Genomic DNA, 27,400 nt, shown 5'->3' with positions numbered 1-27,400 from the left:
TGTCCTACTCTTCCAAAACGATTTTTCACCTAACCTGTCATATTGTCTTCTGCCTCCGCTATTTGATTTGCATTTTTTGATTAGCGCAGAATCCGTAAGGAACAACTCTCAAGACACATAGCTATGACATGGAAGACCTAAGAATGGGATTGGAGATGACCCTGTAACTTAGCCTTTGAGCTGTACAGGAATCACATGGGGGAGATTATTAAAACTGCAAATTCCTGGGCTCATTCCATAGAGATTCAGATTCAGTAGGTCTGCAATTAAGCCAAGCAATCTTCATTTTTCTGAGCCACCGAATTTTTGGACTAGACAGCTCAAAATGTGATCTTTGGATCAGCAGGATCCTGGAAGCATGATAGGACTGCAAAATCACAGGTCTCATCCCACTTAATGAATTTCATTTTGACGAGATCCCCAGGTGATCCACATACATATTAAGAGTGTTAGAAGCATTGCCTTAGCAAATACATTGGATTTAATTATAGCTACTTAGTTAATTAGATTAGCTGTCACCCTGAAGAAAGAAAGGAGAGTAGGTCACAGAAGAGGAATGCTTGGGGATGGAAGGGTGGGCAACAGCAGTTTGGGCGTTAGGTTGGAAAATGGTGGTAGAAGGCTTGAATCATTTTGGTAGGAACAAGCTGTGGGTAGAACTGGCTATGAAGTAAGCAGGGCAGATGTCACCATGATTCCAGGGGCCCTTCAGCCCAGTATTAAAAAGTGGTAACCTGTATTGCTCCTCCTTTGGTTATAAATATCTTATCTATGTCATTCATTTATATTTTTCATTTTGAACAAAGCAGTTTTGAATTATTATTATAGTCTGTTCATTATGCTTTAATGTTTGATGGCTGCAACAGATAGTTTCTGAGCCCTCCCTATTTTGAAATTTGTACAAATTTGTACAAATTGACACATAGTTGTTGAATAATTCACAGGGAAAATATCAGATATTATTTAGGTACCCATGATCGTTAAACCTGGCTACAGATGCATTTTGCCTGAGTCAAATGATCTCAATTAAGATTAAATTTTCAAGCAAAACATAGAAGCTATCTTCTCTGAATGAGTCCTAAATCTGGTGAAATGAACTCAGCTATTTTAAGCATCTATAAAGCAGAATAAATTTTATGATAATAAATCACATAACCTAATGAATGTACTTCTTGTCACTTAGCAAGATAACCATTACAAGCTAAATACTAAAGCTGTGTATTTAATTGATAAAAGCACATTTATTGCATTAGAAATACATAAAGTTACCCTGTAATGTCACTACCCCACTGAATTCTGTCTCATTAATTCCAAAGAGATACTGTGAGAGTTTCATGGTGATTTTGACAAATTAAATTTCTTGGTGTTTAATTTATTTCTTGCCAAATAATTATTTAACCTCACAAATGCTAACTTTCTAATAATTAATTGGTATTTAATTATCATATCACCAGTAAGGTTATAATCTCTAAATGAAGTTTTATTTCATTGAAAATAAATGCTCATTTTAATTTAAAATTTTTTTCAGAGTAGTAGTGGGAGGTTTTATGTATGGGATGGTGAACTTGGTCATCCTTCCCAGTTGAGCAAGCAAGGTTAACCTTTCAAGGTTAGCAAGGAATTTAGGTTTCATTCTTGCTGAAAACTGCTCTGAAGTTTCATTTTCTTTCTAAAACATAAATCCAAATCACATACTTTCTTCTCTTGGGAATTTAAATAGAATAATCATTTGATTTGTGACATTATAATTAATGAGTATAGCGATAATAAAATGTAAAAACTAGGTTTCAGTGCACTGATTTAGACAGTATTCTTGTCCCTCATTTAAAAATAGTAAGAGTCATACATATTTATTTATTTATGATGTATCACTCTTTCTTAAGTTTCCATAATGAGAAGAATCACCCAGGGTACTTGTTTAAAAGATACCACTTCCTGAGGCTTTCTTGGAGGTTCTGATTTACTTGGACTGGGATGGGGCCATGGAATTTGTATTTTTATCAAGGACCAAATAATTTAAATTACCAGGAAATGTTGGGAAACACTGTTCTCATATTAAGATCCAGACAAAGGAACTGCAGAATCACTTGTGCAAAAATGAGTATAGATCAATGTGTTCAACCTTGGTTACACATTAGAAACCCTGTTTTAAAAATCTCAATGTCCAAGGCACACTCCAGCCACTTAAATCATAATCTCTAAAGTGGGACCCAAGGGTCAGAATGAGTACTCGGGGAACTACCTCATAGAAGGGTGTAATGGCCATACCAAGCAGTGTCAGAGAATTTGAACAGGTTTGAAAGTGAAAGATCAGAAGATAAGCATTAGAGAAAAATAATGCATAATTTTCAAGGTGCTAAAGTTACAGGGTTACTGCCTGTTTATGGAGATAACATAATTATTAAAAATTAATGAATTAGGAATCTATGGTTCTAAAACCTGAGCTTTTATCAGAATCACATGGAAGGCTAGTTAAAACAGATGAATTCACCCCACCCTAGAGTTGTTTTTGTTTTTTGTTTTTTAAAAACTTTTATTGGAGTATAGTTGCTTTACAATGTTGTGTTAGTTTCTGCTGTACAGCAAAGTGAATCAGTTATATATATATATGTGTATATATATGTGTGCATGTATATATATATTTTTTTCCACTCTGTTTTTGATTTCCTTCTCATTTAGGTCACCACAAAGCACTGAGTAGAGTTCCCTGTGCTATATAGTAGGTTCTCATTAGTTATCTATTTTATATACAGTAGTGTATATATGTCAAACCCAATCTCCCAATTCATCCCACACCCTCTTTCTCCCTTGGTAACCATAAGTTTGTTTTTCACATCTGTGACTCTATTTCTGCTTTGCAAATAAGTTCACTTGTACCGTTTTTCTAGATTCCACATATAAGAGATATTATACGAGATTTGTCTTTCTCTTTCTGACTTAATTTACTCTGTATGACAAACTCTAGGTCCATCCATGTCTCTGCAAATGGCATTATTTCATTCCTTTTTATGGCTAAGTAATATTCCATTGTATATACGTACCACATTTTCTTTATCCATTCTTCTGCCAATGGACATTTAGGTTGCTTCCATGTCCTGGCTGTTGTAAATAGTGCTGCAATAAACATCGACCCCACACTAGAGTTTTTGATCAGTAGGCCTGGGGTGGAGCCTAAGATCTTGCATTTCTAATAAGTTCCAGGCAAAACTGATGCTGTTGATCCAAGGCATACATCTGAGAATCAATGTTCTAAGGGAGGGAAGAGAGATCAAATGGGAGCATGGTGGGACCAAAGTAGATTGAGCCCAAGCCTAGTTAAGATGTTCATCTGGTAGAATACCTCCTGCATGGGATTATAATAGAAATAGCTAACTGTTATAGAGTTCCTACTATGTGTGAGGTGTTATACCAAACATTTTGTAAATATTAAGTCATTTAATCATTAAAATAATCCTATATGACAGATGTGCTATTATCATTTCTATTTTATAGCTGTGGAAGTTGAGGTACAGGGAGGTTAAGTAACCTATCCAAGGCAATGCAGTTAGTAAATTGTAGAGCTGGAATTGGATTCCAGGTGGTCTGGCTCCAGGGTCCATGCAGTTAACCACTGTTATGCTTAGGGAGGTGAAGATGTACAAGATTTGTTCAAATAATAAATTATTGTAGCAGACCTAGAACTCACTCACTTTACCTATTTTACTATCCCCACAGGGAAAATCTAGAGAAATATGTTAAAAGATCTGGACCGTAAATCACAGTAAAAGGAGAAAGAGATCCAGAAACAGGCTTACATATGTAAAAGGAAGAAGACCAATTTAAGAAGGACTTTAAAATATTATAGCTCAGTTATACCTTCCTGAAAGAGTGTGGAAACGTAAAAGGTTTATAAACCACCAGGAGCATATCCCATCACTGGAGAAAAAAAAAGTAGCATAAAGAAATGTTATACAAGGGTTGAAACATGCATATATGGAGGAATAACCACATCTGGAGAGGTTTTGGTTTTCATTAGGTCAGTGGGGGTACAGGCTTTGGCAACACCTTTTGCAGTTTTCATTCATGAATCTATAAGGGTGATTTTTCAGTTAGAAAAATTCCTGCACTTATTAATTTTTTTGTTCAACTATCAAATGTTTATCTACTATATGCTAGGCATCGAGGCACTAACGATTCAGCACAAGACAAAAACACATTCCTGTTGGGATGGTGCTTACATTCTAGTGAGGGAAATGGTAATAAACAAATAAAATAAATGTAATATGTTAGATGTTTATAAAATGTTTTTGAAGAAAGTAAAACAGGATAAAGGAGATAGAGCATGTTGGGAATGGTGGCAGTGTGTGTGAAATGGTAGATGAGAATAACATTTGCTCATACAAAGTAGTCAGAGATGTCTCTCATAAGTTGATAATTAAATAAAAATCTAAAAGAAATGAAGTATGAAGGAAAAGGATAAGTGAAGCCTTAGCCAGAGCCCTAGAACTAGCCACCTATTTTCATGAAATGAAACACAGGTGCCCATGTCATGCATGGTTGGGTCCAATGACAGTACATTTCCTTTGTACCTGAAGAGACCAAATGTCCACAGGACAGAAATCACCCAAATGTGATTGTAGGCAGAATTTCCTGAAGACAAGTCCCACCTTCTCTATAGTGGGCAAGTGGACTATGTGGGTTTCTTACCAATGTAGTTCCTATGGGCTACAAATGGGGGCTAACTGGAATTGGTATATGTGCATATATTCTGGGCTTTGCTTATCCTGAAAGAGAAGAAACTGTAGAGAAGCAGTTAAGTTTTGAACAGAAAATTCTCTATCAATTTGACTCACCAAGATGTTTCTTTTGATCAACAAAAACATTTTACTGCTACTAATGTACTAGAAAGAACAAGAAAATATAACATTACATGAACATATCACATTCTTTGACTCGCTGAGCTATGTTCTCTGAAAATTGGAATGGGAAATCAAAACACTTCATATTTAAAATAGGTAGGGGCAAATTTTGAAAGACTTGTTTAGTCAGTTAAATACATTGAATATGAGAGGGTAGAGAATGCACATATTTTTCTTTTGTTTTGTCTGCTCTGCTTATCCTGGGACCAGGATCAAATTTGTTCATGCCAGTAGAGGAAGGTACCACTGCATAAGACATGCTATCCCAACCATTAACTTTGAGCACATTCTTAAAGATATTTTGGGAGTAGGTCATAACCTTATGCCATAAAACCAAATTAGGGCTAAGTATAAATGAAGTCTATTGGTAGACTGTAAAGGTAGTCTGTGATCCTTTACCTGAAAAATTCTATGATACCTTCCTGGAAATGGGGCATAGGAGATACAATGGCAAGTCTATTGTTACTGTTTGCTTTATGGGTAAGCACTAGAGAACCATACCGTGGCTTGGAAGATATGGCTAAAAACAGGTACTAAATGGAAAGGTAGAGAGAGTGGCAAATGAGAAGGCCTCCCAGGAAGGGATGCAATTATACTATTCCCAAGAAGGAGATTCAGAGCAAGAAAATAATACTCTCTCCCAGAACGCATGATGACTAGTGGCTGATGTTGGGAGAAGCCACTTGAATTGTTTTCTGCAGAGGAGAGAAAAGGATGCCTGGAGAATTAAGGATTCTTCCTAAAAACTGTACTTCATAATAGAAGTCCCTTTGTTGAATGGACTTACTGGAAGCTAGCTAGAGCTACAGTTTGGCTCACAACTTTGGTTTTTTTAGGTATCCTGAGAGAAATACCGCCATGAATTGAAAGGGAGAAAGATACCCAAGTCTAAATATATTTAAAATGAAGGAAATCATACAGACTAAATTCTCTGACTACAGTGGTATTGTTACAAATAAATAAAAATAAAATGACCAGGAAATCCCTAATATTTGGAAATTAACATATCTAAGGTCAACAATATGTGTAATGGCTTGACCATTATTGGCACCCATATGCCAGGAGTTCTAAGGGATTTAGGAGGATTCAGGTAACTTGGGAAGGCTGGAATATGGAGGCCCATCGTCATGATTAAAACAACCTGCTAACTTCTATTCCTGGCCAAGTTTAAGTACATACTTGCCCTCTACCATAAACAACTAGAAAAGCAGACAAAATATGTGAAACTGGTGTTTTCAGACATTGGACAAAAGGTAGCACAGTGCTGTGATGCAGAAAAAGGACTATAAGCAAGATGAACCGTATGTATGATTGCCCTGTCTTTCTGCCTGGATGCTCTTCTGCAAAGTGCCCAATGTGTGTGTGTAGGGGGGGTATTGGGACCTAAGCAGAATACAGTGGTCTTGTTGAGTTGAGAAGACAGAGATTGTAGTTCAGGAAGACTGAGCGACTAGAATGTTTAGGACAGAGTACTGGGGAGGAAGGAGCTGTGCAGAGAAGATTCTCTTTGAATCTGTCACAGAATACTTACTACTCTGGGCATGTATGAGTGAAACTGCATGAGGCCAAGCAAAGACTCTTGGGGAGGTTGTAATTTGAATAATTCCCAGAATTCACGCAAGACTAACAGATGTTCAAGTTCTAACCAGCCAGATTGGAGGCACCTAATTGACTATCAAGTGTGTTCAATAAAGATCCTGGAAGAGTCAAGCCTCAGTAATAGTAAAAAGTCCTAGAGCAAAGAATACACCTGACTTGTCCTGACAAAGCTTAAAGATAAGCCTCAAAAGGATAAAGCTGACCCACAAGTTACTACCTACAAAGTTCAACACTCTTTACAGAAAGACAGCAAAACCCAGAATATAGATAATAATTATCACCTTCTCATCAGAAACAGTGCAAGTCAGAAAGCCATGGAATAACATTTTTAAAGTGTTGGTAAAATGAAACAAAACACTTTGTTAACCTAGAAATCTCTATCCATTGAAAATATCCCTAACAAGTGAAGGCAAAATAAAAATATTTTCAGACAAGCAATAAATTAGAAATTTTATTACCAGAAGACTTGCATAAGAAATGTTAAAGGGGGACTTCCCTGGTAGCGCAGTGGTTAAGAATCCGCCTGCCAATGCAGGGGACACGGGTTCGAGCCCTGGTCCGGGAAGATCCCACATGCCGCGAAGCAACTAAGCCCGTGCGCCACAACTACTGAGCCTGCACTCTAGAGCCCGCAAGCCACAACCACTGAGCCCGCACGCCTAGAGCCTGTGCTCCCCAACAAAAGAAGCCACCGCAATGAGAAGCCAGCGCACTGCAACAAAGAGTAGCCCCCGCTCACTGCAACTAGAGAAAGCCTGCGCACAGCAACAAAGACCCAATGCAGCCAAAAAATAAAATAAATAAATATGTTAAAGGAAATTTCTCAGGCAGAAGAAAATGATGCCAGGTGAATATTCAGATCTATCAAAAGGAATGAAGAGTGTCAGAAATTATAAATATGTGGGTAAAAATTTTAAAAACATTTTGTACGTTAAAAATTCTTGAAAATATAATTCACTTTTTAATGAAATAGTAACAGTAACAATCAATGAAAGCAACCACATAATTGGGGAAAATATTTGCTCTACCCATGTCTGACAAAAGAAATTCTAGGGCATTTTAGGAGTTTTTAGTTTCTTTGGTACTCTACAGTTTGAACTATAATTTTGCTACAGGTATATGATCATAGGGAGGAGTTTATAATCAAATGTGGGGATCTCTATGTTATTGGGATTTTTATCATTTGAGTGTTGTTAAGTATTTACTCCAGGGTTGGCAAATTTTTTCTGTAAAGGGCAAGATAGTAGTATATTAAGTTTTGAGGACCATGCATTTTTGGTTATATCTACAAATGATCCTGACTTACGATGTTTCGACTTACTGTTTTTCAACTTTAAGATGGTGTGAAAGCAATATACACTCACTAGAAACTATATTTCAGATTTTGAATTTTGTCTTTTTCTGGGCTAGGGATATGCCATTACATACTCTCTCATGATGATGGGCAGTGGCAGTAAGCCGCAGCTCCCAGTCAGTCACATGATCACAAGGGTAAACAACTGATACACCTACAACCATTCTGTATCCATACAATCACTATGTTTTTTCACTTTTAGTACTGTATTCAATAAGTTACATTAGATATTCAACACTTCATTACAAAATAGGCTTTGTGTTAGATGATTTTGCCCAACTATAAGCTAATGTAAGTGTTCTGAGCGTGTTTAAGGCAGGCTAGGCTAAGCTATAATGTTCAGTAGATTAACTGTATTAAATGCAGTTTTGACTTTTATATTTTCAAGTTACAACGGGTTTATTGGGACATATCTCTATCATAAGTCAAGGAAGATCTGTATTCAAATCTCTCATATGTAGTCATAGACAATATGTAAATGAATGGGCACAGCCAGATGTGGCCCATGCGCTATAGTTTGCCAGTCTCTGGATCTCATCATATATTCTGTGTTACATTTTATTAGGCAAAACAGTTGGACATAGTGGAACTGAGAAATCATAGAGGGAATTAATTTTCTTTAGATTTCATCAGTAGTTATTTTATATTCTGTATCTTATATTTACATCTTCTGAAGTCACTGGGGAACCTAAAATTGTTTTCTGTTGTTTCAAGTGACTTTCACTCATGGTGGCTTCTTTCCTTATTTATTTGGTAAGTTCTAATTGTGAACTGTACTTAATTTCTTTGAATTTGTGGCCCAGATTGAAGATAGATTTCCAAAGAGGATTTGCATTTGCTTCTACTGTATACCAGTGTATGTAAAGAATCTGGGACTATTTAAAATTTTTAGTTTGAGGTTTTCCTAACTATAGTGCTGGTTAACCCCAGGGTAAGAGTAGATTTATGATGGCAAATATCCAGGGGAGATTTTATTATTAGTATTTTTATTGTTATCATCATCATCATCATCATTGTCATCATCATCAATCTTTTCCATCCAGAGCCCTGGCAAATATAGGTAAATTTCCATCTTTTCTCAATACTGCTAAATGGATTTTTTCCAACCACTCCTTCACTAAGTAGACTCAAGTTCAGGAGCTCCATTTTGCACAGCTTCAAAGCCTAGTCCTTTGATCACCTTGAAGCTCTTAATCTCCACATTCTCCAAAAACTTATTAGTAGTAAGTTGGGAGTGTCCATCTACCTGGTTCCTGTGTCTATTTCTCAGTTGCTTCTGAACTTAGATGTGAAATATTGGTGTAGTTTATTAGGCCTCTTGAAACTTCAACACTATTAAGATTAAACTCCTTCACAATAAAAAATGTTCATATATCATATATATATATATATACACAATTGCATAAAATCACAGATGGTGCAGAGGTCCTCTGGAGACAATCCCTGGACTCCTTAGAGTTAAGCTTTAAGGGTGTCTATTAATTATTAGTTTATTTAAAGTTTGAGGGTTTTTTTGGTTAAAATTAAATTCAAAATTAAATTTTAGTAAAAAAATTGTATTTTCTAAATGTTGTTATTAGGAGACTATATTGGTTCTTTAATATAAAAATGGGATCTTGTGGGTGTGTTGGGATGGAGAAATACGAATAATGATTAGAGGTTTTCCACTTATAACTGGAAGTGGCATTATTGGCATTAAGCAAAATGCTCTGGTTGCCTTGCTAATCATGTACTCTTATTTCCTGCTTTAGATAAGTTGATGGTTTGAAAGAACAGTGATCAAGGAAAGGTTTATACAGTGTGGTTCCTTTTTCCATTTTTCATTTATTGATGTCTGTGAAATTTTTGCTTTAACACTTGGTTCTTTGGATTATTCACAAATGAAGTAAGGGTTTATATGAGCATCCTAAGTCTGAAGAGAAATCTTTCAATTGAGGCAATGGGTTCAACAAAATATTTAGGATTGTGTGTTATATGTTTAAACTATCTACAAGTATTTTCTCTGTTAAGCAGTCTCTAGAGGCCCATATGTATTTCAAGGTTTTAAATGACATTAATTAAAGTAGGATTTCAAAATGTATTCATAATACGTTTGAAAAGAGAGCTTTTTTTTTTTTTTTAATAAATTTATTTATTTATTTATTTTTGGCTGTGTTGGGTCTTCGTTGCAGTGTGCAGGCTTCTCATTGTGGTGGCTTCTCTTGTTGCGGAGCATGGGCTCTAGGCGCATGGGCTTCAGTAGTTGCAGCACACGGGCTCAGTAGTTGTGGCTCATGGGCTTAGTTGCTCCACAGCATGTGGGATCTTCCCGGACCAGGGCTCGAACCCGTGTCCTCTGCATTGGCAGGCAGATTCCCAACCACTGCGCCACCAGGGAAGCCCGAGAGCTTTTTTTTTTAACATCTTTATTAGAGTATAATTGCTTTACAGTGGTGTGTCAGGTTTTGCTTTATAACAAAGTGAATCAGTTATACATATACATATGTCCCCATATCTCTTCCCTCTTTTTTTTTTTAAATTTATTTATTTTATTTATTTATTTTTGGCTGCGTTGGGTCTTCGTTGCTGCATACGGGCTTTCTCTAGTTGCGGCGAGCAGCGGCTACTCTTCATTGCGGTGGGCGGGCTTCTCATTGTGGTGGCTTCTCTTGCTGTGGAGCACGGGCTCTAGGCGTGCAGGCTTCAGTAGTTGTGGCTCGCGGGCTGTAGAGCGCAGGCTCAGTAGTTGTGGCACATGGGCTTAGTTGCTCCGTGGCATGTGGGATCTTCCTGGACCAGAGCTCGAACCCGTGTCCCCTGCATTGGCAGGTGGATTCTTAACCACTGCACCACCAGGGAAGCCCTCTCTTCCCTCTTGCATCTCCCTCCCTCCCACCCTCTCTATCCCACCCCTCTAGGTGGTCACAAAGCAGCGAGCTGATCTCCCTGTGCTACGCGGCTGCTTCCCACTAGCTAGCTATTTTACGTTTGGTAGTGTATATATGTCCATGCCACTCTCTCACTTTGTCCCAGCTTACCGTTCCCACTCCCCGTATCCTCGAGTCCATTGTCTAGTAGGTCTGCATCTTTATTCCTGTCTTGCCCCTAGGTTCTTCTGACCATTTTCTTTCTTTTTTTTTTTTAGATTCCATATATATGTGTTAGCATACTGTATTTGTTTTTCTCTTTCTGACTTACTTCACTCTGAATGACAGTCTCTAGGTCCATCAACCTCACTACAAATAATTCAGTTTTGTTCCTTTTTATGGCTGAGTAATATTCCATTGTATATATGTACCACTTCTTCTTTATCCATTGATCTGTCAATGGACACTTAGGTTGCTTGCATGTCCTGGCTATTGTAAATAGACCTGCAATGAACATTTTGGTATATGACTCTTTTTGAATTATGGTTTTCTCAGGGTATATGCCCAGTAGTGGGATTGCTGGGTCATATGGTAGTTCTATTTTTAGTTTTTTAAGGAACCTCCATACTGTTCTCCATAGAGGCTGTATCAATTTACATTCCCACCAACAGTGCAAGAGGGTTCCCTTTTCTCCGCACCCTCTCCAGCATTTATTGTTTGTAGATTTTTTGATGATGGCCATTCTGACTGGTGTGAGATGATATCTCATTGTAGTTTTGATTTGCATTTCTCTAATGATTAAAGATGTTGAGCATTCTTTCATGTGTTTGTTGGCAATCTGTATATCTTCTTTGGAGAAATGTCTATTTAGGTCTTCTGCCCATTTTTGGATTGGGGTGTTTGTTTTTTTGATATTGAGCTGCATGTGTTGCTTGTATGTTTTGGAGATTAATCCTTTGTCAGTTGCTTCATGTGCAAATATTTTCTCCCATTCTGAGGGTTGTCTTTTCATCTTGTTTATGGTTTCCTTTGCTGTGGAAAAGCTTTGAAGTTTCATTAGGTCCCATTTGTTTATTTTTGTTTTTATTTCCATTTCTCTAGGAGGTGGGTCAAATAGGATCTTGCTGTGATTTATATCATAGAGTGTTCTGCCTATGTTTTCCTCTAAGAGTTTGATGGTGTCTGGCCTTACATTTTGGTCTTTAATCCATTTTGAGTTTATTTTTGTGTATGGTGTTAGGGAGTGTTCTAATTTCATTCTTTTACATGTAGCTGTCCAGTTTTCCCAGCACCACTTATTGAAGAGGCTGTCTTTTCTCCACTCTATATTCTTGTCTCCTTTATCAAAGAGAAGGTGACCATATGTGCGTGGGTCTATCTCTGGGCTTTCTATCCTGTTCCGTTGATCTATATTTCTCTTTTTGTGCCAGTACCATACTGTCTTGATTACTGTAGCTTTGTAGTATAGTCTGAAGTCAGGGAGCCTGATTCCTCCAGCTCCGTTTTTCTTTCTCAAGATTGCTTTGGCTATTCGGGGTTTTTTGTGTTTCCATACAAATTGTGAAATTTTTTGTTCTAGTTCTGTGAAAAACACCAGTGGTAGTTTGATAGGGATTGCATTGAATCTGTAGATTGCTTTGGGCAGTAGAGTTATTTTCACAATGTTGATTCTTCCAATCCAAGAACATGGTATATCTCTTCATCTATTTGTATCATCTTTAATTTCTTTCATCAGTGTCTTATAATTTTCTACATACAGGTCTTTTGTCTCCTTTGGTAAGTTTATTCCTAGATATTTCATTCTTTTTCTTACAATGGTAAATGGGAGTGTTTTCTTAAATTCACTTTCAGATTTTTCATCATTAGTGTATAGGAATGCCAGAGATTTCTGTGCATTAATTTGGTATCCTGCTACTTTACCAAATTCATTGATTAGCTCTAGTAGTTTTCTGGTAGCATCCTTAGGATTCCCTATGGATAGTATCATGTCATCTGCAAACAGTAACAGCTTTACTTCTTCTTTTCCAATTTGGATTCCTTTTATTTCTTTTTCTTCTCTGATTGCTGTGGCTAACACTTCCAAAACTATGTTGAATAATAGTGGTGAGACTGGGCAACCTTGTCTTGTTCCTGATCTTAGTGGAAATAATTTCAGTTTTTCACCATTGAGGACAATGTTGGCTGTGGGTTTGTCATATATGGCCTTTATTATGTTGAGGAAAGTTCCCTCTATGCCCACTTTCTGGAGGGTTTTTATCATAAATGGGTGTTGAATTTTGTCGAAAGCTTTCTCTGCATCTATTGAGATGATCATTTGGTTTTTCTCCTTCAGTTTGTTAATATGGTGTATCACGTTGATTACTTTGCATATATTGAAGAATCCTTGCATTCCTGGGGTAAACCCCACTTGATCATAGTGTATGATCCTTTTAATGTGCTGTTGGATTCTGTTTGCTAGTATTTTGTTGAGGATTTTTACATCTATGTTCATCAGTGATATTGGCCTGTAGTTTTCTTTCTTTGTGACATCTTTGTCTGGTTTGGGTATCAGAGTGATGGCCTTGTAGAATGAGTTTGGGAGTGTTCCTCCCTCTGCTATATTTTGGAAGAGTTTGAGATGGATAGGTGTTAGCTCTTCTCTAAATGTTTGATAGAATTCGCCTGTGAAGCCATCTGGTCCTGGGCTTTTGTTTGTTGGAAGATTTTTAATCACAGTTTAATTTCAGTGCTTGTGATTGGTCTGTTCATATTTTCTATTTCTTCCTGGTTCAATCTCTGAAGGTTGTGCATTTCTAATAATTTGTCCATTTCTTCCAAGTTGTTCATTTTATTGACATATAGTTGCTTGTAGTAATCTCTCATGATCGTTTGTATTTCTGCAGTGTCAGTTGTTACCTCTCCTTTTTCATTTCTAATTTTATTGATTTGAGTCTTCTCCCTTTTTTTCTTGATAAGTCTGGCTAATGGTTTATCAATTTTGTTTATCTTCTCAGAGAACCAGCTGTCAGTTTTATTGATCTTTGCTATCATTTCCTTTTCATTTATTTCTGATCTGATCTTTATGATTTGTTTCCTTCTGCTAACTTTGGGGTTTTTTTGTTCTTCTTTCTCTAATTGCTTTAGGTGTAAGGTTAGGTTGTTTGTTTGAGATGTTGCTTGTTTCTTAAGGTAGGCTTGTATAGCTATAAACTTCCCTCTTAGAACTCCTTTTGCTGCATCCCATAGGTTTTGGGTCTTTGTGTTTTCATTGTCATTTGTTTCTAGGTATTTTCTGATTTCCTCTTTGATTTCTTCAGTGTTCTCTTGGTTATTAAGTAGTGTGTTGTTTAGCCTCCATGTGTTTGTATTTCTTACAGATTTTTTCCTGTAATTGATATCTAGTCTCATAGCATTGTGGTCAGGTAAGATGCTTGATATGATTTCAATTTTCTTAAATTTACCAAGGCTTGATTTGTAACCCAAGATATGATCTATCCTGGAGAGTGTTCAATGAGAACTTGAGAAGAATGTGTATTCTGCTGTTTTTGGATGGAATGTCCTATAAATATCAATTAAATCCATCTTGTTTAATGTATCATTTAAAGCTTGTATTTTCTTATTTATTTTCATTTTGGATGATCTGTCCATTGGTGAAAGTGGGGTGTTAAAGTCCCCTACTATGATTGTGTTATTGTCGATTTCCCCTTTTATGGCTGTGTTTGCCTTATGTATTGAGGTGCTCCTATGTTGGGTGCATAAATATTTACAATTGTTATATCTTCTTCTTGGATTGATCCCTTGATCATTATGTAGTGTCCTTCTTTGTCTCTTGTAATAGCCTTTGTTTTAAAGTCTATTTTGTCTGATATGAGAATTGCTACTCCAGCTTTCTTTTGATTTCCATTTGCATGGAATATCTTTCTCCATCCCCTCAGTTTCAGTCTGTATGTGTCTCTAGGTCTGAAGTGGGTCTCTTCTAGACAGCATATATATGGGTCTTGTTTTTGTATCCCTTCAGCCAGTCTATGTCTTTTGATTGGAGCATTTAATCCATTTACATTTAAGGTAATTATCGATATGTATGTCCCTATTACCATTTTCTTAATTGTTTTGGGTTTATTATTGTAGGTCTTTTCCTTCTCTTGTGTTTCCTGCCTAGAGAAATTCCTTTAGCATTTGTTGTAAAGCTGGTTTGGTGGTGCTGAATTCTCTTAGCTTTTGCTTCTCTGTAAAGCTTTTAATTTCTCCATCAAATCTGAATGAGATCCTTGCTGGGTAGAGTAATCTTGGTTGTAGGTTTTTCTCTTTTCTCATTTTAAATATGTCCTGCCAGTCCCTTCTGGCTTGCAGAGTTTCTGCTGAAAGATCAGCTGTTAACCTTATGGGGATTTCCTTGTATGTTACTTGTTGTTTTTCCCTTGCTGCTTTTAATATTTGTTCTTTGTATGTAATTTTTGATAGTTTGCTTAATATGTGTCTTGGCGTGTTTCTCCTTGGATTTATCCTGTATGGGTCTCTCTGTTCTTTCTGGACTTGATTAACTATTTCCTTTCCCATATTAGGGAAGTTTTGAACTATAATCTCTTCAAATATTTTCTTAGTCCCTTTCTTTTTCTCTTCTTCTTCTGGGACCCCTATAATTCGAATGTTGGTGCATTTAATTTTGTCCCAGAGGTCTCTGAGACTGTCCTCAATTCTTTTCATTCCTTTTCCTTTATTCTGCTCTGCGGTAGTTATTTCCACTATTTTATCTTCCAGATCACTTCTCCATTCTTCTGCCTCAGTTATTCTGCTATTGATCCCTTCTAGAGAATTTTTAATTTCATTTATTGTGTTGTTCATCTCTGTTTGTTTGCTCTTTAGTTCTTCTAGGTCCTTGTTAAACGTTTCTTGTATTTTCTCCGTTCTATTGCCAAGATTTTGGATCATGTTTACTATCATTATTCTGAATTCTTTTTCAGGTAGAATGCCTATTTCCTCTTCATTTGTTAGGAATGGTGGGTTTTTGCCTTGCTCCTTCATCTGCTGTGTGTTTCTCTGTCTTCTCATTTTGCTTAACTTCCTGTGTTTGGGGTCTCCCTTTCACAGGCTGCAGGTTTGTACTTTCCATTGTTTTTGGTGTCTGTCCCCAGTGGATAAGGTTTGCTCAGTGGTTGTGTAGGCTTCCTGGTAGAGGGGACTAGTGCCTGTGTTCTGCTGGATGAGGCTGGATGTTGTCTTTCTGGTGGGCAGGTCCACGTCTGGTGGCGTGTTTTGGGGTGTCTGTGGCCTTATTATGATTTTAGGCAGCCTCTGTGTTAATGGATGAGGTTGTGTTCCTGTCTTGCTCGTTGTTTGGCATAGGGTGTCCTGCACTGTAGCTTGCTGGTCGTTGAGTAGAGCTGGGTCTTGGTGTTGAGATGGAGATCTCTGGGAGATTTTCACCGTTTCATATTACGTGGAGCTGGGAGGTCTCTTGTGGACCAGTGTTGTGAACTTGGCTGTCCCATCTCAGAGGCACAGCCCTAATGCCTGGCTGGAGCACCAAAAGCCTTTCATCCACATGGCTCAGAATAAAAGGGAGAAAAAATAGAAAGAAAGAAAGAAAGAAGATAAAATAAAATAAAGTAAAGTAAAATAAAATAAAATAAAGTTATTAAAATAAAAAATAATTATTAAGAAAAAAAGTCTTTTTAAGTAATAAGAAAAGAAAACCCCCCAAAAACGGACAGACAGAACCCTAGGACAAATGATAAAAGGAGAGCTATACAGACAAAATCACACACAGAAGCATACACATACACACTCACAAAAAGAGAAAAAGGGAAAAAAATATATATATCTTTGCTCCCAAAGTCCACCTCCTCAATTTGCGATGATTCGTTGTCTATTCAGGTATTCCACAGATGCAGGGTACATCAAGTTGACTGTGGAGATTTAATCCGCTGCTCCTGAGGCTGCTGGGAGAGATTTCCCTTTCTCTTCTTTGTTCCCACAGCTCCCGGGGTTCAGCTTTGGATTTGGACCGGCCTCTGCATGTAGGTCGCCTGAGGGCGTCTGTTCTTTGCTCAGACAGGACGGGGTTAAAGTAGCAGCTGACTCAGGGGCTCTGGGTCACTCAGGCCGGGGGGAGGGAGGGGTACGGAGGAGGCAGGGCGAGCCTGCAGCGGCAGAGGCCAGCGTGACATTGCAGCAGCCTGAGGCATGCCATGCGTTCTCCCGGGGAAGTTGTCCCTGGATCCCGGGACCCTGGCAGTGGCGGGCTGAACAGGCTCCCGGGAGGGGAGGTGTGGATAGTGTCCTGTGCTCGCACACAGGCTTCTTGGTGGCGGCAGCAGCAGCCTTAGCGTCTCATGCCCGTCTCTGGGGTCCGTGCTGATAGCCGCGGCTCGCGCCAGTCTCTGGAGCTCCTTTAAGCCGCGCTCTTAATCCCCTCTCCTCGTGCACCAGGAAACAAACAGGCAAGAAAAAGTCTCTTGCCTCTTTGGCAGGTCCAGACTTTTTCCCGGACTCCCTCCCGGCTAGCTGTGGCGCACTAACCCCCTTCAGGCTGTGTTCACGCAGCCAACCCCAGTCCTCTCCCTGCAATCCGACCGAAGCCCGAGCCTCAGCTCCCAGCCCCCGCTCGCCCCGGCAGGTGAGCAGACAAACCTCTTGGGCTGGTGAATGCTGGTCGGCACTGATCCTCTGTGCAGGAATCTCTCCGCTTTGCCCTCCGCACCCCTGTTGCTGCGCTCTCCTCCGTGGCTCCGAAGCTTCCCCCCTCCTCCACCCGCAGTCTCCTCCCGCGAAGGGGCTTCTTAGCGTGTGGAAACCTTTCCTCCTTCACGGCTCCCTCCCACTGGTGCAGGTCCCGTCCCTGTTCTTTTGTCTCTGTTTTTTCTTTTTTCTTTTGCCCTACCCAGGTACGTGGGGAGTTTCTTGCCTTTTGGGAAGTCTGAGGTCTTCTGCCAGCGTTCAGTAGGTGTTCTGCAGGAGTTGTTCCACATGTAGATGTATTTCTGATGTATTTGTGGGGAGGAAGGCGATATCCGCGTCTTACTCTTGCGCCATCTTGAAGCTCCAGCCGAAAAAAGAGCTTTATGGTTAAACGAATTGGCAATGTTCCAGGTTAGACTTAGTGAAACAGTTTTCTTTACAGCATATTTTTTCAGAAACTTTAAAATGCAAATATAGTATTGTGAATTTCTAAAATAAGGTATAACAAGCTGCATTTTGTGCTCTCATTTATATACGAAATCCTTTTCTCTTGGCGCTTGTTTTGGACAATAGATATACAACATATTTGTGTCCTTTTTATACTACTTTTCTTTCTATTTAAATATGAAAGAAAATGTATACAGATATATGTCATGAATATTTACTCTTTTTCTTCATTGGATATATAGAAATTTAAATAATTATTGCTTAAAATGGAAGTTATACATACAGAACATAGAAAGAGTAAATTGTTTTTAATGTAAATCTAAATTATCAAGATGACTAATAAGTGGAATTTGTCATATTATACCTTCTCATTACTGTTCATCCTAAATCTCCCCAAAGAAATTGATGTATGGCAGACACCAGGACCAAAATGCTCATGGCCAAATCCTCAAATGCGTAGAAATGCTACTGCCTAAAACATATATGTAAGTGTGAACAACGTGTTTTCCTCTGTGGGTTGGACTGAATAGGTGAACATTGAAGTTTAAGATGCTAACTACATTTGTTAATACCACGTCTTCTTTAGTAACAATGTGTCATTTTCTGTGAAAAGCTTGTAATTAGGTTTAGTAAAGCTCAATAACTAAAAATTAAATAAGATCTCAAATATTTTAAAACACACTACCAAAATCTTTGAGAATATTGTACCCTTTATGCTGTTATACAGCCACCAGGTAGTAGATTTTTGAAGAAATTGAGTTCAATTTGTTTAGTTTATGGTATTAGTATCTGAGAAATTTCAACCAACTTCCGTCTGTTGAGAATGATTATCCAGTATCTTGTACAGGAAGTATGTTTTATTCCCACCATATCACATCTTGTAAAGAATAAATAAATTTAGTTTAAAAAAGAATAATGCATGTGGGTAGTAACTGGTATAGGGGGCTGACAGTCTTCCTCTTCATGCCTTTGTATCCTGGCTGAAGAGGGCAGTGGTCTTCTGGTTTGCACCTTCCAGCACCTGCCTCCTTGCTCAAAGCCCTATTGGGCCTCTACTGGTCTCTGTTAGGACTCATGGATGTTTTCCAGCATCCCTCTGTAGTTTGCTTACCTTCTTTATTTACTAGGAAACTGCCCTACATATAAAGAAGGCATTGTAGCTTTAATGGAAGGAAAATGAAAATAATCTGGGGACATTCCTCTCTGCAGTTTTGGCTTTACTTCATTTTTGCCTTTACTTCAATTTACTATAGGCTCTTGTCTATAGCTTTTTGCTAGGAAGAGGGTCACTTGTGTTTTTACCCTTGGGAGAATACCAGTCAACCAGCAATCTTCAGAACTCCGACCCCTGGTAAGGCTTGTGCCCTACTGTCAGCATCTAGCCCTAATGATAGCAGCCGTGGCTAACACTGCACGTTCGCTATTTCACTTCTACATTATATGTATTCTAGAATATACATATGCATATCAAATACATCTATGTAGTTTTACTTTAAACTTTTGTACATTATCTAATGAGTAACTTGTAAACTCACGAAGTTAGGACTCCAAGGTAGACAATGGCCTGGAAATCCCACTTAAGATATTTTAACATATATGTTTTATAAATATATAAATACAAGTTATAATCATATCTCATCTGATTATCTCATATCTTTTGTGGTATCCAAGTACATAGAAAGAGATGAGTGGACTACGGGTTTAAAAAATAATCATATGTTTATCTAGCATATTGAGTTAAAAATCCAAATTTGTAACCAAAAGAGCTAAGAAAGGTTACATGTACTTTTTCTGTTAAAATAATTTTTTACTTCATTAAAAATAAGACTAGAACACTTGTTTTTAGTTGTTTTTCTTTCCCTAATGCAATGGTATCCTCCAAATCTGTGAATAGCTTACTGAGTAAGAGGGGTTGCCTTCCAGTGACTTCACATTAATATACGGTGTGTATCTTTTGAAAATGAAGTCTATGTCTAGATATGAGTTATAAAAAATATATATTAACACTCTAGTGACAATAAAAAGCATTATTTATAGAAAATTATTATCAATTACATCGTTCCCACCAGTGTTTTTAATCAATTTTATTTAACTAAAACTCCACCCCACTGACTAAAATCACATCACTGATAATGGAAAGGAAGAATGGCAAACTACATCATCAGCATTGACTCCAGGAAGGTCAAGATACCAACCTTGGATTAATTCGAGGAGGCCTTCATAACTTAAGAGACTCAGAAAAACATGCAAGTTGCCTGATGGTACTAACCGTGATGAAAATCATCTACTGAAGTGGGTATTATTGTAAATCTTTGTCTACATGACAGATTTACAACTCCTTACCTCCATAAAATTCACCGTTAATGGCACAACACCTATTAAGCTGAGATATTTCTAGGTGTAGTACGTCATGGTATTTTCCTGTATAGTTTACATTATTCTTGGCATTTCACAGCCTGTCTCATGAGATGGCTAAGAAGGAAAATATAGTGACTTGCACTCACTTCTCAAGGGCAAAATGCCACATCTTACCAGAGGAAACATTCAGAAAGTGAAAAGCAAATATTAAAAATAATAAGGTTGAAAAATGTGGCATATGAGAAATCTGGAGACTTTAGGGAAAAACACTTCGTTTTGTGGAATACAATTTTAATACATTACCGAATTCCCAGTTTTTAGGGTTTTTCAAAAAGGGACAAATAAACATTTACAAAAGCTCATTCTTAGAGCAGGGTATGTATAGGGGAGAAAATATGATTTTTGACATAAACCCAGTCTTAGAGCTTAAGCTTCCTCAGTACTTGTATAGGGAAACCCTGGGGCCTCAAAAACATTTGGGGAAAACCACAGTAGCACTTTCTGACAATACAAGCTGAGCAGGCTTTGTGTAACAGAGGCAATTAAAATGTCCAGGCTCTCCCTTGAGATATGTCAGCACATTGAGAACCTGGGATACTGAATAACTTAATTCTTATTCACATAGAGCCTGAGAGGAAAATAATTTCAACTCTTATCATAGACTCTATTTTCTCTCTTAAAAGAAACAAACAGTTACAAGAATGTATTAAACTTTTGGCATGTTGTTATGAAGTTTTTGGCCATAATGTAGGGAAGAAAATTCTATAAGCTTATGCCACTGAATTTTAGGTGGACTAAAAATAAATTTCAAAAACCAGATTGTAGCATTCCACAACTGAAAGCAATCCATGCTACTTTCTCATTCAAAGCCCTGATTTTTGTATATGAGAGAGCTGCAAAATGACTAACCCAAGTTTATATTGTTAACAAATGGTAGAACCAGGGCTTAAGAAACAGGTGGTCTTCAGAGAATCTTCTCTTGAACCCAGATATAAAGTATACCATGTTTGCTTCCTTTTTATTTTTATAAATTTATTTATTTATTTTTGGCTGCATTGGGTCTTTGTTGCTGCGTGCGGGCTTTCTCTAGTTGTGGCGAGCGGGGGCTACTCTTCGTTGCGGTGCACGGGCTTCTCATTGCAGTGGCTTCTTGTTGCAGGGCACGGGCTCTAGGCGCGCAGGCTTTAGTAGTTGTGACATGCGGGCTCAGTAGTTGTGGCTTGCGGGCTCTAGAGCGCAGGCTCAGTAGTTGTGGTGCACGGGCTTAGTTGCTCCACGGCATGTGGGATCGTCCCGGACCAGGGCTCGAGCCCGTGTCCCCTGCATTGGCAGGCAGATTCTTAACCACTGCACAACCAGGGAAGCCCCCATGTTTGCTTCTCATGAAGCTATCTTTGGGGAAACGTTGTACAGTAGAAAGGCCTTTGTGCCTTCTCACTGTGGGAAAGGAGAAACAGAAGATGGACTTATTGAAATTTAAAGCGAACTTTTAGAAAGAGAACTTGTACTTCTTTTGTGTGCCACGCATAACGCTGCCTGGTCCATTCCTTTCCTTGAAGCAACATCCCTTTTATTTTATATTAGAACTAAAGGGCCCAGTAGAAAAGCCTCATGTGCAACAATGTAATCATTACACAAAGCTTTGGATGTATGATGTTTATTGGTGCTACAAACTATTGGAAACAGCCATATAGATCTTGTGGAAGAGTCATTTTATAATGGCTAGTAATGGTTTCACATAATAGGGGCTCAGAAAATATTTATTTGATTTTCTTCTTTTGTGGATGTTTTTTGTTGAACCTATATCTAAGATAATCCAGTCTGGAACATGAATGGCCTGAAAAATTAATATACTGAGATGTTCAATGTGCATCATGTGTTTATAGGTTTTTATATAAAAGGATTTTCTTGAGACTGCATGGAACAGTTTTACTATCTCCACAAAGCAGGGTGGGAAAGGTCCCATAATCCTAAGTATCAACAAGTAGTCTGTGCTTCTTCTTGACTTGCAGGGAAAATGCAAGAATATTCAGGTTAAACTACTGTCCACTTGACAATTTCCCAGCTGCCAGTTAAGTCACATCAAACCCACTATGCAGAGACAGTTTGACTCTGGTGGGTAGAATATTACTGTTATTCTGCTAACTGTAGAACTAACTGTAATTGTGCTTCACACCCCTCCCCAAATTCATATGTTGAAATTCCCAACTCCCAATGTGACTGTATTTGGAGATGGGGCCTTTATGGAGGTAATTAAAGCTAATGAGGTCATAAGGGTGGGCCCTAATACAATAGGCTGAGTGTCCTTATATGAAGAGACACCAGAGAGCTTTCTCTCTCTCTCTTCTCCTTGTGAGGGCACAGTAAAAGGTGGCCTCTACAAACTACGAAGAGTCCTCACAAGAAACTGACTCCACCAGACCTTATCTCAGACAACCTCCAGAGCTGTGAGAAATATATTTCTGTGTTTAAGCCATCCAGTCTATGGTATTACATTATGGCAGTCAGAGCTGACTAATACATTTGCCATTTACATTTGCCAGATCAACAAATAAGTATTTCTGGAAAACTATTATATGCTTAAAGCTTTCAAAAATTGAATTTTTTTCTTTTTTCTCCATCTCTGTATTTTATGGTTCTTTATTTATCCACTTCTTAGCTCATTAAGAGAGCAAACTATTCTTGGGAAATTAAAAACACACACACAAACTTATAAAAATAGATGCATTGCAATCTTTCTCCCAGCCCAATTCCTTTGTAGATCAACTAAAAAAGAAATGAGAAGTTTTAAATCGAGTTCAATTATTTAAGGACCTGCTGTGTCATGTGACTTCTGTTCTCCTCACTCAGATTTGTTTTTCGTTTTGCCCTTTGGACCAAGCATATCATCTCCAAAGGCTTCATGGATGGCGACTGCTTCCAATAGAGCTGTTTGGAGTCAGAAATTCTGTTTTCCAAGATGAGAAATTATGTTTGCATAGCAAAAAACATAAATTTAAGTTAGAAATATGTTGGAAAATGTCATTTCCTTTGCAACACAAACAAATTAAGAGGAAGGAAAATATCACTTGGTAGAATTCAGAACTTGTGAAATTTTGAAAGAGTTCCAGAAATTTTGACAAAACCAAGCAAAAATATTGCTTGGCATTTTTACCCAGGGATGAGCATTTTAGGAGTCTAAATTAAACTTGTAGACAGATATATACTGAGAACATGTTAATGTATTGCTGTTTTTGTTTCTTGCTATAAGTACTGTCCTATGAGCTGAGGATTTGTTCCACATGTAACCTATTCAAGTTATTATGTGTACTTGAATATATTTACTGCATATTTTTAAATCATGCTCATATGCCCATAGGACAGAACATTCCACAATGCTTATAAAACTAAACATAGAAAACCAAAATTAACAGATTTCAAGGATACCACTATGCTATATATCATCTACTAATTGAAGAGAAAATGGCAGATGCCATGGAAGTTAAAAATTCAAGACTACTAAAAAGCACTAACTGCTTTCATTCTGTAGATGATATGTGCATTTAGATGCTGTATCTGATTGCCTTGAGCCACGATTATAGTTAGTTGTACATCTCCATTTTACCCAGCTTGGACCACTGGGTTGCATTAGTATTTCAGTTTTACATGAGGTACTGGGAAAGTCAAGTTGCAGCTCAAGCAAAATGGAATTTTAAAATGCATCACACATACCCTGAGAAAACCATAATTCAAAAAGATACATGTACCACAATGTTCATTGCAGCACTATTTACAATAGCCAGGACATGGAAGCAACCTAAATGTCCATTGAGAGATGAATGGATAAAGAAGATGTGGCACATACATACAATGGAATATTACTCAGCCATAAAAAGGAACGAAATTGAGTTATTGGTAATGAGGTGGATGGACCTAGAGTCTGTCATACAGAGTGAAGTAAGTCAGAAAGAGAAAAACAAATACTGGATGCTAATGCACATATATGGAATCTAAAACTATGGTACTGATGAACCTAGTGACAGGGCAGGAATAAAGATGCAGACGTAGAGAACGGACTTGAGGTCATGGGGGGGAATGGGAAGCTAGGACAAAGTGAGAGAGTAGCATGGACATATATGCACTACCAAATGTAAAATGGATGGCTAGAAGGAAGCTGCTGCATAGTGCAGGGAGATCAGCTTCGTGCGTTGTGACCACCTAGAGGGGTGGGATAGGGAGAGTGGGAGGGAGGCTCAAGAGGGAGGGGATATGGGGATATATGTATACATATAGCTGATTCACTTTGTTGTACAGCAGACACTAACACAACATTGTAAAGCAATTATACTCCAATAAAGATATAAAAAAATAAAATGCATCACAGGCTTTGTAGAGGTGTTATGGAGGTAGAGATCATTATTGTTGAGAAAGTGTAAGTCTAACTTTTAAAACTAAGTTCTAACTTTAAAACTTAAGGAAATGACTGGTATTTTGATTCTAATGCTATAGAATAATCTTAAACAATTAGAATTCAAGATTTCTCTCCTATATATTTGCTAAGTAAAATAAAGTACACACAACATCTATTATAGTCTTTGCATAAATGTTATTTCCTTTCCTTCTCCTTCTTAACAGAGGACTAGGAGTGGAAGAAAGTAATACTTTGACCTGCTTTGGCTACATGTGGATATTGCTTAGCTCTCCAATTTGGTGGTTATAAAGAAGGGAGAACAGTGAAAACAAGGTGGGCTACTTCCAGTGCCTGGTCTAGGAAAAGGAGTATCTGATTTCAGAATCTTTTGGAAAATGTGATGGTTAATTTTATGTGTCAACTTTACTGGGCTAAGGGATACCCAGATAACTGGTAAAAGAGTATTTCTGTGTGTGTCTGTGATGTGTTTCAGGAAGAGATTAGTATTTGATTCAATAGACTTGGTTAAGAGATCTGCCTTCACCAATGTGCGTGGGTATCATCCAATTCTTTGAGGACCTGAGTGGAACAAAAAGGTGAAGGAGGGGTGAATTTTTTTTCTGTTTTCTTGAGCTGGGACATTCATGTTTTTCTGCACTTGGACATTGTAGGTTTTTGTTCTCAAACCTTTGAACTCTGGGGCTTACACCAGTGGCTGCCTGGTTCTCAGGCCTTTGGCCTCAAACCGAATTATACCACTGGATTTCCTGGTTGCAGATGGCAGATTGTGGGACTTCTCAGCTTCCATAATTACATGAGCCAATTCCTATTTTATATATACGTAATAAATTTGTTCTGTTTCTCTGGAGAATCCTGACTAATACAGAGAACAAAGACATTGGAATTGAGACAATTTCTAGCATACAGTAGACAATCAATAAATATTTGTTGAATGAACAAGCTGATACATGCATAAAGATAATAAGTGCCAACATATGTGCAAGTGATGACTGAATAAGCCAGAAACAGAAGCCATGGAATGTATTAGTCTGTTCAGTTTGAACCACAGACTGGGTTGTTTAAACAATGGAAATTTATTTTCTCATAGTTCTGGAGGTTAGAAGTTCAAGATCAAAGTGTTGTCAGGGTTGGTTTCTGGTGAAGCCTCTCTTCCTGGCTTGCAGATGGTGGCCTTCTTGAAGGCGGAAGATATCTCTCTCTTCCTCTTCTTATAAAGACACAAGTCCTATTGGATTAGGGCCTTATTTTTTTTTACCTCATTTAATTTTAATTATCTCCTTAAAGGCCTCTCTCCAAAACCAGTCACATTGGGAATTAAGGCTTCAACATATAAATTTGGGGACTGATGCAATTCAGTTCATAACATGGAGGAAAACTGAGATTATAAGAAACGTGAACCATATACTTTAGGCAGCTGTTGTCTAGTAACCACTTTAATTATCCGCACATCTTTCACCTTGAAGACTAGTTTTAGAACTGTGAAATCTGCTCTAATCTGGCATTTGCAGGGTGGAGATAAGAGGAATTTTAAGTGGTTCAGTGTATCTATAGTATGTTCAAAGCTTTCAAATTTGAAGATGCCAAAATAAATTCTCTTGAGAATGGCCTACAGAGTTTGCTTGAGTTAAATCTCTTCACAATATTCCCCAAACAACAACAACAAACAAGCCAAAAGCACACTTGACTAAAATCAGTGTTTGGTTCGATAGAACCCATCTCATAGATTGTTTGAACTTCACTTGAATGGGGTTGATTCAAAGGAGATGAACTGAATAACAGGGAATTTTATATTCCTAGCTATTTAGCTACATTTATCGATCAATTCATAGATTATATAATTTAATAAATACTCATTTTTATATAAGTGACCCAGCAAAATTATAAGGTACTATACAGTGTCTTTGTTATAGTATTTATAATTCTCACTGCAATTTCTTATTTTTTAATTAAAAAAAAATAGCTGCAGGGTTTTTTTTTTTTTAAGATTTAATTTTATTTATTTCTGGCTGCGTTGGGTCTTCGTTGCTGCTCGTGGGCTTTCTCTAGTTGTGGAGAGCGGGGGCTACTCTTCATTGCGGTGCGCGGGCTTCTCCTTGAGGTGGCTTCTCTTGTTGCGGAGCACGGGCTCTAGGCACGTGGGATTCAGTAGTTGTGGTGTGTGGGTTCAGTAGTTGTGGCTTGTGGGCTCTAGAGTGCAGGCTCAGTAGTTTTGGCGCACAGGCTTAGTTGCTCCGTGGCACGTGGGATCTTCCCGGTCCAGGGATCGAACCCCTGTCTCCTGCATTGGCAGGTGGATTCTTATCCACTGTGCCACAAGGGAAGTCCCGCTGCTGGGATTTAAGCTGTGTAATCTAGAAGATTTACTGGGCCACTTAGTTCTATTATTATTCACAAAATATATATCACTAGTTTAAAATAAAAGAATAAATATATTTTTAACAATCCACATTACATTAAATTCTAAAGCCATATCCGATAAAGATGCTCACCAGTGTTATACCAAGAATATTAAAATTAGTATTTAAGGATTTAAAGATGATATTACTTGAGGTAATTTTTGGATACATTTTGAAGAAATGGAAATGATGCATATCTGGTTTTATTTTACAATTTAATTCTGGATATGTTTTATTGAATTATGATTTTATCTATAAACGTTGCAGACTAAGGATTGTTTTTCTTAGACTAATTCAGGTTGTCAGATTATTTCTAATCTAATATTGCTTGGTTTACATACAAGATTTGTATTTTTATAAAAACATGTATTTTGTCACACAACGTGTGACAAAAGCAACAGGTTATTACATATGGGATAAAAAGAAGTTTGTCT

The sequence above is a fragment of the Balaenoptera acutorostrata genome, chromosome 4, assembly GCF_949987535.1.
Source record: "Balaenoptera acutorostrata chromosome 4, mBalAcu1.1, whole genome shotgun sequence".
In the NCBI taxonomy this organism is placed as follows: domain Eukaryota; kingdom Metazoa; phylum Chordata; class Mammalia; order Artiodactyla; family Balaenopteridae; genus Balaenoptera; species Balaenoptera acutorostrata.
Note: the sequence above shows the minus strand (reverse complement) of the source record.